Genomic DNA, 18147 nt, shown 5'->3' on the forward strand with positions numbered 1-18147 from the left:
CATTGACAACAGAATACAATTTACTATGGAAATAGGCAACCCATATATTCATTATCTAGATGTCCAAATGGCGATCGATGGCTCTAGAATTTTAACAAAATTGTACTCGAAACCCACCGACAGAAATAACCTCCTTCACAGAATGAGTTTTCATCCACCGAACATCCTTCGCAACTTACCATTTGGCCAAATGTTGCGAATTAAAAGGATTGTAAGCGATCCAGTAGAATGTGATCTGGAATTGAACCAACTACACATGAAACTCAGAGAGTGGGTACCCTGAGGATGATCTCCTAGCTGCCAGGACCAAAACAGACATGCAAGATCGTACACAACTGTTGTCCAACAAACCTGAACGTAAGAGTCCAGAATTGGTCTTTGTTACAAGATACTCCATTCAGAGTCTACAAATTAAAGACGGTGTGCTTAATAGATTGAATATACTGCAGAACGATCAGAGGACAAAAGAACTGTTCGCGCAACCACCAGTGTTTGCGTACCAAAAAAGCAACAACCTACGAAACGTATTGGTCGACACACACAGTAAGAAATCCAAACAAAAAAGCTGCTGACAAATACCCAGGCACATATCCATGCATGAGTTGCGGCAATTGCAATAACATTATTAAAGGACCATATATATCGCACCCAAGGACAGGAGAGAAAATCCAACACAGACATCACGCCACCTGTTTGTCAGAGAACGTCATTTACGATATCAAATGCCCATGTGCTAAGTATTATGTCGGCGAGACTGCACGGAAAATACGAGTACCTATCAATGAACATAAATCTTGCATCCGCATCAACAACCAAACATCAGCAGTGGCAAGACACTTTTTTCAAAATGGACACACAGTAGCACAGCTCAGATTCACTGTGCTAGAGGTGATCCCTACCAAAGGACAGAATACAAACATGAAAAAACAGAGCCCAGAAGGAAGCGTTTTGGATAGAAAAGTTAGGGTCCCTGACACAGGAAGGGATGAATGAAGAATTTGATTGGAGTTGTTTTTTATGAAGGATTCACATCATTTGTGTTTAGTTCTTGCATTATATGTTTATCAGCATTACGTTGTCCTAATTTATCTGTTTATTTTTCATACCCATAAATATACTGATAATCATTTCAGATCAATATGAAGCATTTTAATTTACTTTTCGACCAGTTCTATTCCTCTTTCTTCAGCATAATATTTTTAATTTTTTGTATATATTTTTTTAATAATTCTTTCTTTGAATTATGTATCTTCTATTATATCTGTTTATTTCCTCATTATTTCTTCCTTTTTATTATTTTATTTCTTTATCATTTATTTCTCATTACAATTAGATGCACGCTTTCAGATCATCAGATTTAGCGTACCTCTGCTTTTCCATTCATTACACTACTAATACCAGTCTAGAACACCATCCTAAAATGGCCGCTTTGTTTTCCACACACACAACACAGTGTGCACCTAATCTTGTTAGCATTTTGGTTCCCATAGTTACCTTCCAAGACTTAGCCAGTTTCATCCTGCACGCAAGTGTTTGCAGCGTTCTGCCGCTTTTCAGAGCCGTCCAACAGACATTCAGGTGAAACACTTTCCAGACACGGCTTCGACTGCTTGTCATTTCATTTAACTATACCTTCTGACAGCTCTGTCATTTTACAGACTCTTGATCAGGCTTATATTGACACGGACACGATTGTCTCCGTTATAAGAAGCTTTTCTTTTCAAGCAGTACACACGCGAGCAGCAGGTCAGTTACCTGCCACTTTCCATTTTGCCATATCTTAATTTTAAAAGTGTAATGCTTGAACAGCATCTTTACATCTATAGACACATCCTCATTGCTGTTTACTTATATTTTCCTTTGTTTTTGAACCTTGATGAATCGTTTGATGATGATCCACTCGAACACCTCCTTCGTTATACTTTATTGGTAACGTACATTTTATAACGCTACATGCACGTTTATGGATGATTTTCCTCATTGTATATATTGAATGATCTTCTTTTGCTGTAACATTGAAATTGTTTCATTACTTGCAAAATGTTGACAATGCATAAACTTTGTAAGTAGATCTGACCACAAGGCAGCTTGCAGCTATATGTTCATAGGCCCTGAGGAAGGGTGTTTAACCCGAAATGCATAGGCCTCTAATGTGACATTTCGGCCTCAAAATTATAATACCCACAGAGGGTTTAAAGCTTATGAAACTAATCAGCAATGAATAAAAATATTTTTTTGATTTATGATCACAGTGAATAATTATTGAAATCGCGAACATTTGAATTTAACCACTTTTTGAGTGGTCTACGGGTGTGCAGCCCACACCGCTGGCTTCACGGCCAAGGTCTTTTTTTTCCCCAAGATTTATATAGTGCTAACCACAGAGGCACTTTTTCTTTTTTCCAAGTTTTTGAAGAATTATTTTTCTACGTTAATACAACTCTTTCCAAGTAAACAACGTAGTGCAAAGCTCCCCACCATTCCAGTTGATGATATTGTTTGTCATTCTCGGGGTCCATGGGAAACATTATCCCATAACCGCCTCTGTGATAGGGGTTCCTTCCTGAAAGGAAAATGTGGAATACCGCGACTCATCGAAGGGCATCCCACTTCCAATCCCCATGGCTCCTCCACCCATGTGATCCGCCCTCATTTCTCCACCTTTAAGTTTAGGAGCCAAGAGCGAGGACCCTTCCTTAGCCCACTTAGCAGAAAACTCAAGGGGAGGGAATGTGAGGACGCCCTCTGGTTTCTCACAGTATCCCTGCCACCAAATACTTTGCATTGGCTGCCATTAAAAAACGAATTGTGTTCAAAAGTCTGAAGACGCCTGTTTACATGCCCCTGTGAATCAAATTTAGATGGTACACTTCCAATAGTTTTCTAATATTGGGCAATGAAAAGACTAGAAATTGTCCCACCATACGGTAAAGAAAATCAAGTGGACGCACCTTCTCTGTGCAAGCTGTCAAACTATGGATTCGGATTCCTTTATCAGTTTGCGGAAAGGCATTAGGTTTGTTTCTTTCCAAACAGCTGAAAACCTACTGTAAGACGCATCTCTCTGTTCTGGGCAACGCCGCCGGGCCGCCCCAGGCGAGGCAGGCTAACTGCTACCCCATGGCAGCAGGCCCAGGAGAGGAGCAGCAGCCCTCCCCAAGGCCCAGCTCCCCTCTCCCCGCACCATAGGAGACACGCAGTCTCCGAGCTACAAAGCACATGAAGGGTGAGGTGTGAAAGATCACCTCACCCTTCCACAATAGCAAATGGGTGCTAAGCACCCAAGGAAGTAGGGGCATCCAACAAGGGAAAAACAAAGGTTCCCCCCCCCCCAAGGGGCACAGTCGGTTCCATGGCTGGCCTGGGGGCTGGATTCACAGCTCCCACAGATGCACAAGGACCTAAGGGACTACCCTGGGTCCTATTTAAGGAGCTGCTCGCAGCCCAGAAGAAAACAAACTGTTTGTGGACCCTGCACGGGGACCCAAACAGCTAGGAAGTTCGCTGTGCACTCAGCGTCTTGCTCTCTTTTTTTTTCTATTCTGCAAACCCTCCCACCCCAGAAAAAGGGAGAAGAACAGAAGGAAAGACAGGACACTGTACGGTGGCCACAAGTCGTGGGACAAAGAAGGCGGCAAGAGGCAGATGGGGTAATCTCCGGACCCGGTGCCCAGAAGTACAATATTATTGAGAGATGCGATATTTGTTAATGTTCCATAACCATATCTGCAAGGGCAAAAAGAAATGACAACAAATGTAAGTTTGCCTTCATATGGGTACAGCAGTTATAGTTAACTTGTGTCCGACAGCGCCAAAAGTCCTAGAGTGGAAAAGTGAGGTATAAAAACTGAGCTGTAAGCAGGTGTTGCCTCGGTTTGCCACATTTTGTAGGCAGAGTGGGAGATGGGAAGAGAAATATTTTACTCCTCCGCTCCCACCTGGAAAACTACTGTTCTATGGCAGCAGATTCCTTACGAACCGTTTTGGTTTTTGCAAAATGGAGTGCAAAAACAAAGCGTAAATGTAACTGCGTCTCGTGTTATGCTTCACTTTTGCATTCTGAAAATTGCATGCTGGGACCTAACGGCACGTGAAACGTTGGACGTCTCCTGCTTGCAATGGCTTAATGAGATGACGTTATTTGCACAGGATCACATATTTTGGTTCCGCAGTGAAGGCAGGATTTTAACCCACTATGATATTTAGGCACTTGACCTAATCCATTACGAACTTTCCCTCCACAAGCCACAGACTTGGTATTTAACAGTTCTCCTCCTGCCTTTCAGGGGCAAGTGCCCCATTACCCTGGTAACCTGCTGAGAACGAAGTCCTTGCCAGGCCCCTCCCTATTCGAGCAGTGCCTGGGAGACGAACTGTTTATATTTCAATCCAACCGTTCATTATGAAAACCCGAGACTAGATGCAGGGAAGTCCGGCGCATTTGCAACCAGGAGCTTTGGTTTTATTTTAGTAATATAGCGTCTATTTTGGGGGCCTGTCTGGGACACCCAAAATATAGAGGCATTGCCCAAATAAGATGCAGCACCTGCCAAGTTGCCAGTGTGTAGCAGATAACTGAAAACTCTGCGCTTCTGGAGCAGGCTCGCCCAGGAATGCTAATTGGAATTGGAAGCCGAGCTTCGGCTAGTGTTCTCATGGCCTGTGCCAGCTGGAAGTGTGCCAGGGACGCGGAATTCTAATTCTACCTGCTGTGGCAAGTATCCGCTGCTCTCCGCAGCGAAGCCTTCTCGAGCTCACCAGTTTGTGGCACACCGCTACTTCTCGCTGAAGTGGAAGTATTTAATTCTAGTGTTTTGTAAAAAAAAAATATATATTTTTATATATATATATTCATCCCACTCTACCAATCCCCTTTCAAAACGGACCGGACCACGGACCCTTTTGGCGTCTTACAGAGTTGTCCGCACGGGCCGCGGCGGGCACTCTTCTGAGAAGTGACTGACGTACACAGAGGTACTGTACTTATTTATAAAGAGCTTCTATACATTCCCATACGTTTCTGATCAAGAGCAGCTTTCCTCGCCCCGGGGAGGGAGGGAGGAGGTTTTGATATGGCTGTGCGACAAACAATTGGTAAGAAAGATATGTTGCAGTTGCCTAGATGTTGATTTTGCGAGGTTTACAGTCTCCCTCTCAGGGAACCCCCCCCCCCCCTTGCGTGGGATAACAATTCAATCATTTGGATTTTGTTCTGCACAACACTTTTTAGGAAGCCATGGAAGGCAGCGTTTTCATACATGCATTTCGGGCACTTGATTTCTATGGCCGTTTAAAGAGACTTTCGGTTTTTCGCTATTCGATTTCTGTCGGCAATCCTCACATTCGGAGCAAAAGTTAAGTGGCAAGTGTTGGCAACTTGGGCAACATGTACAGGCACATTCTTGACTAGTGGCAGTCTTTTGTAACTTTTATTTAAAAAAAAAAAAAAAATACCTCTCAGCATGATGTTCTATATTTTGAAGTGGCAGCTACCCTTTGCACAGTTATCATCCAGGACTTCCTAACCGTTGCTCTGTTTTAGGAGTTTTGAAAGTGAAGGTACCGCTAGTCCCCTTCCGTTGTTTCGAATCTTTGTTCTCAAACGTTGGGTTCAGAAACTGAATTTGCACCTTTTCTCAATCTAAAAGTAATGTAACCCTCAATGATCACTGCTTGACCAGTTGGGACCATGAAATCCATACTGTGCACTGTTGCAATTTGCATGGTCCCGAGACGTGGTGGCAGATCTGAAAGAGTGGAGTGGAGTGGAGTGGGTTGGGTTAGGTTAGTGGTGGCTGGTGGGAGAAGGATAATGCAAGATAGCTTTGCTGTTGTTTGGCTGCGTGCACAACGAAGGCCCAGAGTGCCGCGTTCAGTCAATGTTCTAGATGTTCTGTTTCGTGAGCATAGAGGCGTTTGTGTTCAGAAAAGAGTGCGTGTACCTGTAACGTTAGATTTGCTTTGGCCAAGATTGTGGTATGTAGTGTTATGTTGAGTCTGTTGGCAGGGGTCTTTAAAAATGCAGTGTGCTCGTGCCTCAGTTGGTTTGCATTTAGTGTGCGAGTGCAGAAGCGGAGAAATTTAGCAGGTAAGATTAGCATAAGAGTTTAATTGACCATTTTGCGTAGATGGCAGGACGAATGTGCCATAGTGTGGTGGAAATCTCCTAGTTGGAAGTGAGCCTGAATGGTGTTGCATGGTTGTCTGACTGAGGCACAACACTTCAACATGTGTGCTCCACTGCAAATTGCACTTTGGAGCATAATCTGTGGTGTAGCAGTGAGGCCCATATTATAAAGAACATGTCTCTTATCAGAGAGCTCTTAAGCATCCCCTGCTATCAGGCCTTAGCTTAAACATTTATAGTCTATTATATACCTTTTTAACAAGTTGAAAGGCCCAATTGCCTCCTTTCATTGCACGCACAAACTGCCCCTGTCCAGAATTCAAAGTGACGAGGCCCAAAAAATGTGGAGCATTCAAGACCCACAGCAAAAGGAATTGTGTGGAACCATTTGTAGTTCTTTAACAGGTTCTTGTGTGTGATGCGACATGTAGTGCTACCAAAAAGCAGTTTATGAATCTCTTAACGAGCAATGCCTTATTTTGAAACGAGGGGGGAAGGAGGCATATTTTGGGATTCAGTTTCCCTTGAAAGATTAGCTTGCGAACTGGGGCTGTGTGAGGACTTTGAACTCCGATACACCTATTGCAGTGTGTCACTCTGCATTCACACTTATGAAGAAGACTTCTCACAGATAATTTTCACACCAACAGTCTATTTTCCAGTCCTCTCGGACCTCAGGAGCCCAAATCCCGCTTGCCCAGCACTGGCTATTTCAATGGAGTATTTTGAATGGGAGGAGCGAGGAGGCAAACTATCTAGAATATTCTTTTTACTGTGGAAATCTGGGGTTTCCCATAGTTTAACCAGTCATCCTCATTGACTCCCAAGCTCTGCTCTGACAAAACTACTGCAGTCAAAAGGCTACCTAGTGCAAGTAGATTCACTAAAAATCGTATTACTTTAATACATGTTACTATTATATCAATTAGTGTTGCAGACTTGTGAATTACACATGTATTGTATTTCCTACATATTTTTATTGGAGCAGATTTCGAAATTGCTGGGAGCTCCTGCTTGGGTTGAAACCAATAGCTACCAGGAGTTACTTGATATTCCCAACGCAAGTGGTGCAATGTAAACATAGCTATGCAGGTTTACAGATGTGTTAAATGAGAAAAAAGGACACACTTAAGAGACATTGAGAGCATATCGGCTAATCTATAATGGACAAAAATGACTAGCTCTTTGTTCCCCAGATGTAGCTCCTGCCTCAAGGGTGGTGCCTGACACTCGGGAGCTGCTTTTGGCTGCTGGTCAATAAATCCTTATTTAGATACCTGTAGGGTCAAGTGCTTCATAATGCAACAGTCTTTAAACATAACTTACTTTCTTTTGCACATCAATACACATTCTTAATACAAAAAAATCTGAATCTACAACAGTAGATACAAATCTACTTAACGCCTATTCCTTAAATTGCTGTGGAGATAACACCACACAAGGGATAAAGTAAAAATTGCACATTAATGTACAATAACTAATGCATTCTATTATAAAACCATCTAAATATTAATGGTTCATAAAATACGATCGAATAACTCTATATCCACAACTAAATCTAATTCCATCAAACCTAAAGAATCTTGCATATATTCACCCAATTCAACAGACAGCAGACCATCTAATTTCTATGGATTAATATGGATAGGATAGTTTGCTGTGTCTACTCTACTGCTAATTTACAGGCCCCTTTGCTCCATCTAGCCACCATCCCCCTTTTAAAAATGTACCAGATTGTCATGCATGTGAAGGCTAGAGGTTGGGGTACAAAATATGCGCAGCAGAGGTGCCATACAGCTGTGTGGCTCAATTCTCCTGCTTCGGTCCTCTCCCTTGAAGTATTCCCCAGAACTATGGAGGAAAGGACTACGGATTGGGGGGTACAGTAGTCTCTATGGTGATTAACCAACCTTTTTGTCCTCCGTCTGATGACCCAACTGCTAACTGTCCAGAAGTGTGATTGTTTGAAGACAGGCCGAAAAGATTGTGCCTTGCCCCAGATTTACCTTACAACATGTAATGGGCACCTTTTTAAGGTACAGAAAGGACCCAACGTCTAGGGCTATGCGCTTTTTTTGGATCCCATTACAAACTGTTATATTGCACCATAGAAAAAGGCAATTTTGGGACACTGACAACTTGGTCTAAATTTCATTTAACTTTACAAAATACATGTACATCCTACTTTTGGGAAGTTTTATGTCAACTAAACAGATTTTAATTTTTAACTGACCTCTGTGGATGGATATCGTGAAACTTGCCACTGCTTTACCGCGCAAGGCCTGAGGACCCTGTCTCTAGCTTGCCATCGGCTCCTGCGTAAGGTGGGTGCCTGCCTTCTCCCTCCCCATCCCCACTTCTTGCTTTGCTCCACTAGGCTCCGTGTTCTGTGAGGACCCTCCCACTGGTCCCTTGTTATGCAATGCATCACTTGACTGTAGGCATGCTTTTCCTTAGTCCCCCTAGAATGTCCCAGCATTGGGCGATACTGCAAAAGGGCATTTTCCGCTTTCCTGTTTGATCCTGTTTGAGACGACTGTCCTTGCACTCCGTGTAACCTCCACCCACTGTCGCTATGCTACTTTGTTCAACTTTTCCTGTGCCTACTGTAAGTCACGGCCTGTCTTCTCATCATAAGGCCTTATACATCAGTTCAATCAATCTGCAGCTTATTACACAATATTTACCGATTCTATCCTTTTACTCTATCTCCTTCCTATGACTACTGCCCCAAAACCTCAGTTGGACCCGTCATTGCTCCAAGTGACCTTGATCCATTGATCCTTCTCTTCTACTGTTCTTATGCATATTGAACCTACTACCTCTTCCCATACTTTGACCCGCCGTGACCTTAGGTCCTTTAACCCATCTATAGTTCTTCTGTCTCTACTTCTCTTACTTCTCTCTCTCACTTCCCTCTCACTTCCATCTTCTGCCTATCAACTCTTTCTATGATCTGTTCCACTCTTGCCTCTCCTATGGACATCCTACGCCCTCTTCACCATCTCACAAACCACCCGAGCCATGACTTACCGCTGATCATCTTCTCTCTCGCTGCTCACTCCTGTGGCAATCTAAAAGACACTTGAAAAAGACTAATCTATCCACGACTTTATCGGCCTACCCAATCTAAACTCCCCCTATGACTCTGCACTAATTACTGCAACAGAACACTATTTTTCTGACCTCATCCTTACCCACACACCTCATTCCCAACATCTATTTCAACTTCTAAATCGCATCCTTGCACCTCCTACTCCTCCTCTCTCACTATCCTTTCTCCCTCTGACTTGGCAGAGTGATTTTGTTAGTAATTAGCAAAGGGCCTTTTCTGTACCACTCCTGCATCCCTATATCCTTCTCAATGACCTCTTCAATTTCTACTTTTACCGCGCTCTACGATCTGGACACCACTTCCTCCCCATCTCGTACAAACCCAACTGCCTCTCATCTTGATCCCTTGCCTTCGATTCTTATTCCTAGAGTCTATTCCCTTCCTTATTCTGTTAACACTCCTAATTAATCTCCCTTCCCTGCTGCTAAACATCTGTTGCTAATCCCAATTCTTAAACACTCACTTGATCCTTCTTTCTGCTCATTTTTTCTAAGATTTGCGTGTGTCATACACTTGCAGATTGCTTCTTATTTTGATCGTTGCGCTCTTCTTGCACACCAATCTGGGTTTTGTCCTTTTCACTCCACAAACAGCTCTTCTGTGTTCAATTCCATCTACTCTGCTAGGCACTCTATTCTATTCTTATTCATTTGGCCTTCTCTACCGTTCTTGATACAGTTGATCACCTCACTGGACTCCATATGTTCTTCTCTGGAACTCTTGTGATCTGTTCTACAATGCTTTCATTCTGTCTCATGGGCCGCTTCACGCTCTTCCACATTTCCGTTGCTTCAGTGTTCTTCAAGGAAAGTCTTCTACTCTACTCTCTAGACCTCTACTCTCTAAACCTCTCCACTATCCTGTATAGTTTCCTCTTTTGTTCTGTCCTCACACTTGTATGCTGATGAATCACTAAACCTTGTTCCCGTCTCCTTGTTTCCTGATTCACTTAATATAACCATCTTCTCTTTCCTATTCGCCATTCAATATTAGATCAGTGTTTATTTCCTGCACCTTAACTTTGATATGACTGAGGCTATTTTCCTTCCACCGCATCCTTCTCCTACCCACACCCCCCACCCCTCCCGTCCCTTCGCCTGCACCCCAACTACACTCTTTCCACCGCTGCTCTCAATCTGTGTCTTTGATTCCTCCCTTTCTTTAACCACCCTTATTTATAACACTGCTCGTTCTGTCATTATCAGCTCTACAATATATGCAAAGCTTGTCTTTCAGCCACGACACCAAGCTACTTCTCTCTACACTGTTTCTCACTGCGACTGCTGTCCTGCCCTAGTTATTGGTCTCCGTACCTACCAGCTCTCCGCTCTATATTTAACTCTTCCATTTGCACCCTCTGCGGCGCATCTCTCTGGTCATCCATATCTTACTCTACGCACTTTGTCCTGGCTTACCCTTGAATCTCATCTCCAGTATTGCATTTAAATGTGCACATTGACTTGCTCTTCCCTCCCCATCTCATATCTTTGATTTCTCTGTACATTCCCAAGATCAATCCAGTTTTATTACACTCAGACTACCCTGTGCGTCTTCTCGCTTTTGGTCCTTCGTACTCCTGGCCCCGCCACTGCTCCTTCGTAATCCTGGCCCCGCCACATTAGAATTACCTTCCCCTTGAAATCGGACCCTCTCCTCCTTCTCTCTCCCTTCCACTTGAATCTAAACTCTTTCCTGTGACCACTGATTGTTTTGCTCAATTGTTGTTCATATGTATTCCATTTTTACTATTGTGTTCACTGCTTTTGTTAAAGTGCTGTATAAATCATTGAAATGCATAAAATACAAAACTTCTCAAATCTAATACACACACTTAAAGTTTTGTGATGGATACATGTAAGGGATAGAGGACAAAATTTACCGTTTCATTTTCTGCAAGGACTTTTTGTTGAAATGGGGTACAAAAACGAGACAGTTGAAAGGAATTGCACCTCTCTCAAATGCCACGTCCTCGCCTACCTCTTTTGAATTCACCATCTCTACCATTTTCTCTACATTCCCTCAAATGTGCCTTGATCAATGCTCGTGCCATTGGTGCTCTTGCCACCGACATACACAATCTCATCATTGATCTCCAACTTGACCTACTGGCCAAAACTGGAACTTGGCTCCATAGTGCATCAGGCCCATTCCTCTCGTTAGCCATCCCTCCTAGTTATTCTATTCGATCTTTAGCGCTGATCGCTGTTCAAGCTCACTTGGTGGTGGGGTCGCCCTTATCGCTAAATCCTCCATCCTCATAAGTACCCATATACCTGTACGGACAGGGTCGGAAACTCTGCTCCTTAAACTGTCCATCAACCCTCAGACCTCATATAACCTCCTCCTCCTTTATTGACAACCCAATACTACGAGCCAACCCGAGAGTGGTGTCCCACTACTTGTCACGCCACCCATTAAGCCCACCACGAAATATATATTCCTTGTTGACGTCCATCTCGGCTTTTACCCTAGCGACCAAGCCTCACTATTCCAGCATAAACTCACTTGTGAGCTGCTCGTACCCACTCTTTCCACTCTTCTCAGCCCCACGCTACTGTCACACAAAAGCCCAGACAAATTAGCTAACCTTTACCACCACAGTATCCTCCTCACCATGGATAAATATGCACCCCTTAAATCCACAATACCTAAACCCCACAAACCTGCCAACACCATGTATTCTGATAAGCGCGTTGCACTTCTAAATACTAGGAGAGCCATAGAGCACCTTCACAAGACACCCCTGCATTACCAACTGTCAGAACGCTGTCAATGCCTCTATAACCTAAAAGAAAGCAGTCCTCGCACACAAAGCCAAGTCATATGACACTAGAATCACCAACGCTAGCTCTAATTCTAAGGAATTGTTTGCGATCCTAATAGAATTGGAAAACCCCACTATGTCCAACTCCCATACCAGGTCTGTCAAAATATGCTGTACCAACATTCAAGATGCCAGATGCCCTTGGCAAGGAGGGCCCTAGAGCACCTTCACAAGACACCCCTGCATTACTGTTAGGAAAGATTTCGTAATTGTAAGTAATTTTTCCTTCCATGTGGCAACCCCTAAACTTTTTGCTGTTGTTTTTCACCTTGTTCTTGACTTTGCCAGAGAAGTGCAGCCTTCTGCCGCACTCCTCTGGGCTTTCGCTCTTTTCTTATGGGGAAACTGACATGCCCTTAAGACAGTCAGTACCGGGGAACGCTGTTTCCCGTAGTTTCTTTTATCATGTTGCGGCTTTAGTGCAACATGACACAAGAGGGCACTGTAAGCTAAGTTACAGCTCTCTTGGGTCTCTAGCCTTCTACGGGCCCTAGATACTCTTTTTAGGATGGTATTTGATCGGTGCAAGTCATTCAGGGACTGGAATGGTGGCAGCGATCATTTTGTTTATTTTGAGCTCCTTTTGGTGTTCTGAGCACGTTTTTCGCACTGAACCCAAAATGGTGGCCTGGCTCCCAAAATGGCCAGACCACGAGGCTCCTTTGTCTTGTCCACTGACCGTCTTGCTCCCTTCACCTTCCCCAGGTCGAGCGACCCGGGGCCTTCCTTATTTGGGCATGTACTTTCCCGCGAAACGTGGTTGCTTTCGCGGGCCTCTACATGTCGTTTGTGTGCCTCCAGGGTGTGGGCTGGGATGTCTGGTCCCAATACACATCCTGGGTGCCAGAGAGTCTAGGGTGGTGTGAATGCCTGGGACCACCATGGTCCGTGATTGGTCTACGTATGGTATGTGTGTTGATGAGCGGATCTCCCATTGGCTCCCCTCCGTTTTGGCGCGAAGGGAACCGTGGATAAGAGGGGGCTGGAAACACCACTACCATGTCGATCTCCTGAGTTCTCACGAACGAAGGAATACAGGAGCCAAGTATCCTGCAACCACGAGGCTGGACCGAGGAATCGCTGGTGACCCGCTGAAGGAATCCTCCTTTGCACTGCTGTCGTCCTGTGAAACCCTTTCCTCCTTTGATCGAACCAGAAGGCCTGTACTGGTGCTTCGACCTTTGGAATAGCAGGAACAGCTATTCCCGGCGACTTCATCATCTCCGGCCAAGTAAACCTTCGGAAGTGTCTCTGGGCCATCCAGTTGACTGACCAGCTTACAAGGGAGTCCTGCTCTGTAACCGCCGCCAGGTTGTGTTGTATTTCGAGTCCTTGTCACTCTCCCGCGCTTCGTGCACTTGGCGTTCCCAGGTCTGAAGGGAGGAGTGTACATTTGGCTCGAATACACATGGCCGCTCCGTTGTCCTGCTGCGGCAACCAACTGTTCCGGTTTCTTCGATTGGGACGTCTTTTTGCTCTACACGACCACGAGGCGTTCCCTGCTCTTCTGAACCTGCCAGCTGCTGAAACTAACGTGGAGAAGCCTGGGTCTGCTTGCTTCGGGGACCGGTGAGTAGTATAGCTAGGATCTGGTCGCCCTCCTGCAGTATCCCATTGCTTTTCCCTGCTGTGTAAAAAGAGCACCCTTTTTTCCGTACTCGCGCTCTGCTTCTCTCGCTGTGGAGGCTGCGCTTGAGTTGCGGAACCTGTTCTCCTTCTGCTGTGCACTAACCCGAACTGCCTGACTTCCTCCGAAGAGCTTCTCCTTTTGCCCGTTGGCACCGGCGTGGCAGGTACTTTGAGCACAAGGCTCCACTCTTCGCAGGGCTCGGACTTCCATCTAGTTAGGTGCCTCTGAAGGCGAACTGAGTCTAAAGCATTATCGCACTGCCTGTTTTCCTTCCCTGGCAGGTGGACTACACATTTCGTGCCTCTAATGCTTAAGACTGTCGTATTTGTATATATATTGTGTTGATATGGTATGTGTTGGTTTAATATTGTGATATTGTTATTTTCTCGCTACGGTCATTATTTTAAAGGCCTTAAAATAAATGTGTATCTATTTTTGATATAACAACTGTTTGGAGTAGTTTGTAAGCGCTCTTGCTTTGTGTGCTCATTGCGGGCTTTCAGTCACCCTCGCCCCTCTTGAGACCTAGTCTTGACCGCCGCAATCGCTACCTTGATTGGTCTGGCTCGTCCAGAGGTTACCATGTTCCAAGTAATTAGGTTGGCCTTCTGAACTTCTGCGCCACCAGGACAGAGTTCAGAAATCCGTCTTAACAATTACCAACTGTCAGAACGCTGTCAATGCCTCTATAACCTAAAAGAAAGCAGTCCTCGCACACAAAGCCAAGTCATATGACACTAGAATCACCAACGCTAGCTCTAATTCTAAGGAATTGTTTGCGATCCTAATAGAATTGGAAAACCCCACTATGTCCAACTCCCATACCAGGTCTGTCAAAATATGCTGTACCAACATTCAAGATGCCAGATGCCCTTGGCAACAAAATGTACTTACTAAAACAAAATTACCACCAAAAAGTCACAACTTGCTACCAAATCTCCTGAACCGACCTCCCTGCTGTCATTCGAGCTCTGCAACCCCATACAACCACCCCTTTGTCCTTCTCCCAAGTGACTGTTCTTGAGGCCATCCAATCACTCAAACCCTCTAATTGCAAGGGTGACTCCTGCCCGGCCCACATTGTCAAGCTTTGCGCTCCCACACTGACACCATCATCACTGAGTTGAATGCCTCCTTTCAGACTGATGGCGTATGTAACAGTACTAAAGCGGCATGGATCTCCCCTCTGCTTAAGAAACCATCTCTGCATCCTGCATTACCCACCAAATACTGTCCCATTACCAGAGCTGCCGGGGCAGGGGACAGGGGGACTCTTTCTGTGCGCCCGTGTCTGCAAAGGAATCCTTTGTCTCCTACAAACCACCTTTGGTCCTGGGGTCTGGCATGTATATTAAACCTTTGAGTCTCAGCACGAGTACTGGTTTCCTACATTCAAACAGTTCCACCAGCTATGGGACTGGCTCACCCTCCAATTCCCTGCATGAGCTGCAGCCCTTCCACATGATCTCCTACCGCTGGGTCTGTTGAGTGGAGCGGTCAGCTATTATGGCGTCAGCTGAAAGCATACTTGATTCCCCCCTTAGGGCTCCCACAAAGGGCTCAACTTCCCTCAAGGGACCACAACTTTCATGAAGAGGTATTTGGGGTAATAGACAGACAATTCTAGTATATGCCAACTCCATCATCCGTCTCCAGAGATGCAGCCCCTCACTCACCTTCTATACTTAGTCTGTGCCTCCGGTGTTAGTGTCTGCCGGTAGGAGCTCCTTAGTGCGGAGCCGAACCACCTCTCCCTTTGCTGCCACGTGGCCGGTACTGGGCTCCACTACTGTGATTCCACCTCTCCGTCCTTACGATTGGTGCGGTCACCAACACGGCGTCCCCCGCACCAGGGGACCTCAGTCTGTCAATCGAAGCTGCTTCTTGAATCCAAGGGACAGCTGTGCCATCTAGCTTCGCTGCAGTGCCTCCCCTTTAACTGCTGCAATCCGCCATCTTGGAGTGGTGTTAATGATCTGCGCACCGTCTTCCCTCTCATTGAGCACGGAAGCCTTTGTTTCCACATTTAGTGCCCACATTGCACCCATGTGCCGCCATCAGCACACCAAGTATGCATCCCAAAGGAGTACTGCACACTGTTTCAATATCATTATTCTTCCCTTTGCGTTTTTGCCGGATTATTCTCTGCGATTTTAATATTCATCATGACCGGCACTCTCCACATGCCGCAACTAATAGAAACAATTTATAAGGCAGGCTACACATTCAGCTGGCCACATTCTTGACTGTTTTCAGAAATCTTGATCGGATTGAGATTGAGGAGTCTTTTCTTCCCATGGTCTGATCCTGCCCTTATTCTGTTAGGTATATAGATTCCTAATTGATTTCACAGTTCACAGCATCCAATGGTAGTTAATGTTGTAAGTTATCGGTAGTAAGGTTTTCATCTCGTTATTCTGATAATGAAATATCAGCGCATACAGATATGCAGGATGTTTCTAAGTTTTTCATAGCACTCAATGATTCGATCACGCATATATCAAACCTTTTGACTCCTGTTGAAATATTATAAAACCAGTAAACCCTGGTATAATAACATAAGAGTCCAAAAAGCTCACTCGCAAATTAGGCCAATCTTGGAAGCGGTCTCAAGATGACAAATTGAAGCTGATCCAAACCAATTGCACCTTTTTATAAGCCACTGATGAGACTGGCAAAATGTTCTCACTTTTGTGATCAGATTTGTAACTGCTCAAACGGACACAAAGAACTTTTTTAAAGTACTTGGTGAGCAACGCACACCAACTCCTTTGAATCATAGGATTTCCCTCAAGAACTCTATGCAAAGACTAAGCACAATTTTATTTTTTAAAGATAAAGATCAAAGATAAAAAAAAGTATGTTGTCCCCTCTGTGTTCAGAGGTTCTTCCTCCATGCGTGGAGCTTCATGACCTGTTGCACCAGTTTACATTTATTATAATTTCATGCCTGTGACTGAATTGTCTCTAATTGGGTTGATGGAGACTCTCCGTCCTACAAGATCCCCTAGATACTTGCCCTGCTACAATCTTGAAGCAATTAAGATTCTGTATAATATGTAATGTATGCAGTTATTGGCCTTTCACTGAAGTGTGGTAAGATTCCAGGCAATTTATAATATTTTGCAGCAATTTTTCATTTGAAAAACAAAGTTCCAGGATCCCACTGTTAGCCATCTTTGGACTCTCAATGAACAACTACCGACTCTCAATTACCATACAGGAACAATTTACAGCAGAGCTAACCTCACAATTAAAAACTTTTGTGGAAGAAGCAGGATGGTTGGATAAAATTCGAGGCGTTTTCTGACCAGACTATAATACAGAAACGATACTAGTTGCAGATTTAGATGATCTGCCACTGTGGGTAGACGCTGGTGGTATAGGGGTCCTTATTCTTTGAGACCGATCACAGGCATTCGAACACTGTGGGCCATGCCATCCTTTTGAAAAGCATCTGTGAGCTTGGGGATGCGGTATAAGACATGGAAATTGGCTTAATCTTTTCTGACCGACCAAATACAGATTATCTTCCACTTTTTCAATCTTCGATGAGAGAAATTATTTTCTAGGTACTACAGGGTTCATCCCTCATCCTGCTTCAGTTCATATGACACTAGTGGACGATTTAGTGCAAGGATTTAATATGTCTTGTTATAAGCATCTTGGAGATTCTGAGATTCTGATCGATTCAAACGCTGCATCGAAGAAGTTAAACTTTTAAGGACATAACGATTTACAACTGAATGAGCAAAAGACTGAAATACTTTTATGCAGATCCACCAAGTCTGAGGAAGATCTGTGGGAGTTGGATCTCTGGCCATCAGCGCTGGACCTCTGTACGAAACATTCCTTGATGGTGCATAATCTTGGGAGTTTGAATTCATTTAGATTTATTTTTAACTGGGCAAATCAACAAGGTAACAAGTAGCTGTGTTTTTTTTTTTCTTCCTTTTTTAAAATGTATTTATTTTTTTCAATTGAAAACCCTGAACATTTTCTGCTACTTCACATTCTGAGAAAATGCAGTTAAGGAATACCTTTTTATAGACAGTAGGTTTAATTATTGCAATGCCATGTATGAGGGGCTTCCAAAGACATGCCTGGTTAAACTACAGTATATTGAAAATGCATCAGCTAGGTTGCTCTTTCATCTTGAGCGCCAAGATCCGATCTCTTCCGCGTTGAGCACTGTGCACTGGTTCCCATTTGCTAAAAGGGCGGAATTAAAGCTTTATGCCTTCTGAACAAGCCTTAGTTCCAAATCGATGTGGATGTGGATGTGGTTTTAAACAGTTTATCCCAATATTTACCTGGGAGACGTCTTGGATTTGCTTTGGCCCATTTACTGACTATACCTACATTTGGAACTCCTAAATGGGATGGCAAGCAGGCATCAACGCTTTGGAATTACTTAAGTTACATCTGAAAGTACAATGGTAATTCATTGA

The 18147-nt window shown here is 44.2% G+C and overlaps 1 protein-coding gene across 4 annotated transcripts in view; it reads left to right on the top strand.

Annotated features, from left to right (window-relative positions):
- Positions 1-18147, top strand: part of PC (pyruvate carboxylase) — a 2561538-nt gene that overhangs the window by 116167 nt on the left and 2427224 nt on the right. The window contains exon 1 of one of the 4 annotated variants that reach the window (XM_069644793.1): positions 4705-4974. The exons of 2 other annotated variants lie outside the window; for them this stretch is intronic. The gene's annotated coding sequence lies outside the window, so the exon portion shown is untranslated. Of the gene's footprint in view, positions 1-4704; positions 4975-18147 lie in introns of those variants that run through there. One more of the 4 variants, XM_069644790.1, reaches the window with a different exon arrangement.

Source organism: Ambystoma mexicanum, chromosome 2p, assembly GCF_040938575.1.
Source record: "Ambystoma mexicanum isolate Mex_15411 chromosome 2p, UKY_AmexF1_1, whole genome shotgun sequence".
Classification (NCBI taxonomy): domain Eukaryota; kingdom Metazoa; phylum Chordata; class Amphibia; order Caudata; family Ambystomatidae; genus Ambystoma; species Ambystoma mexicanum.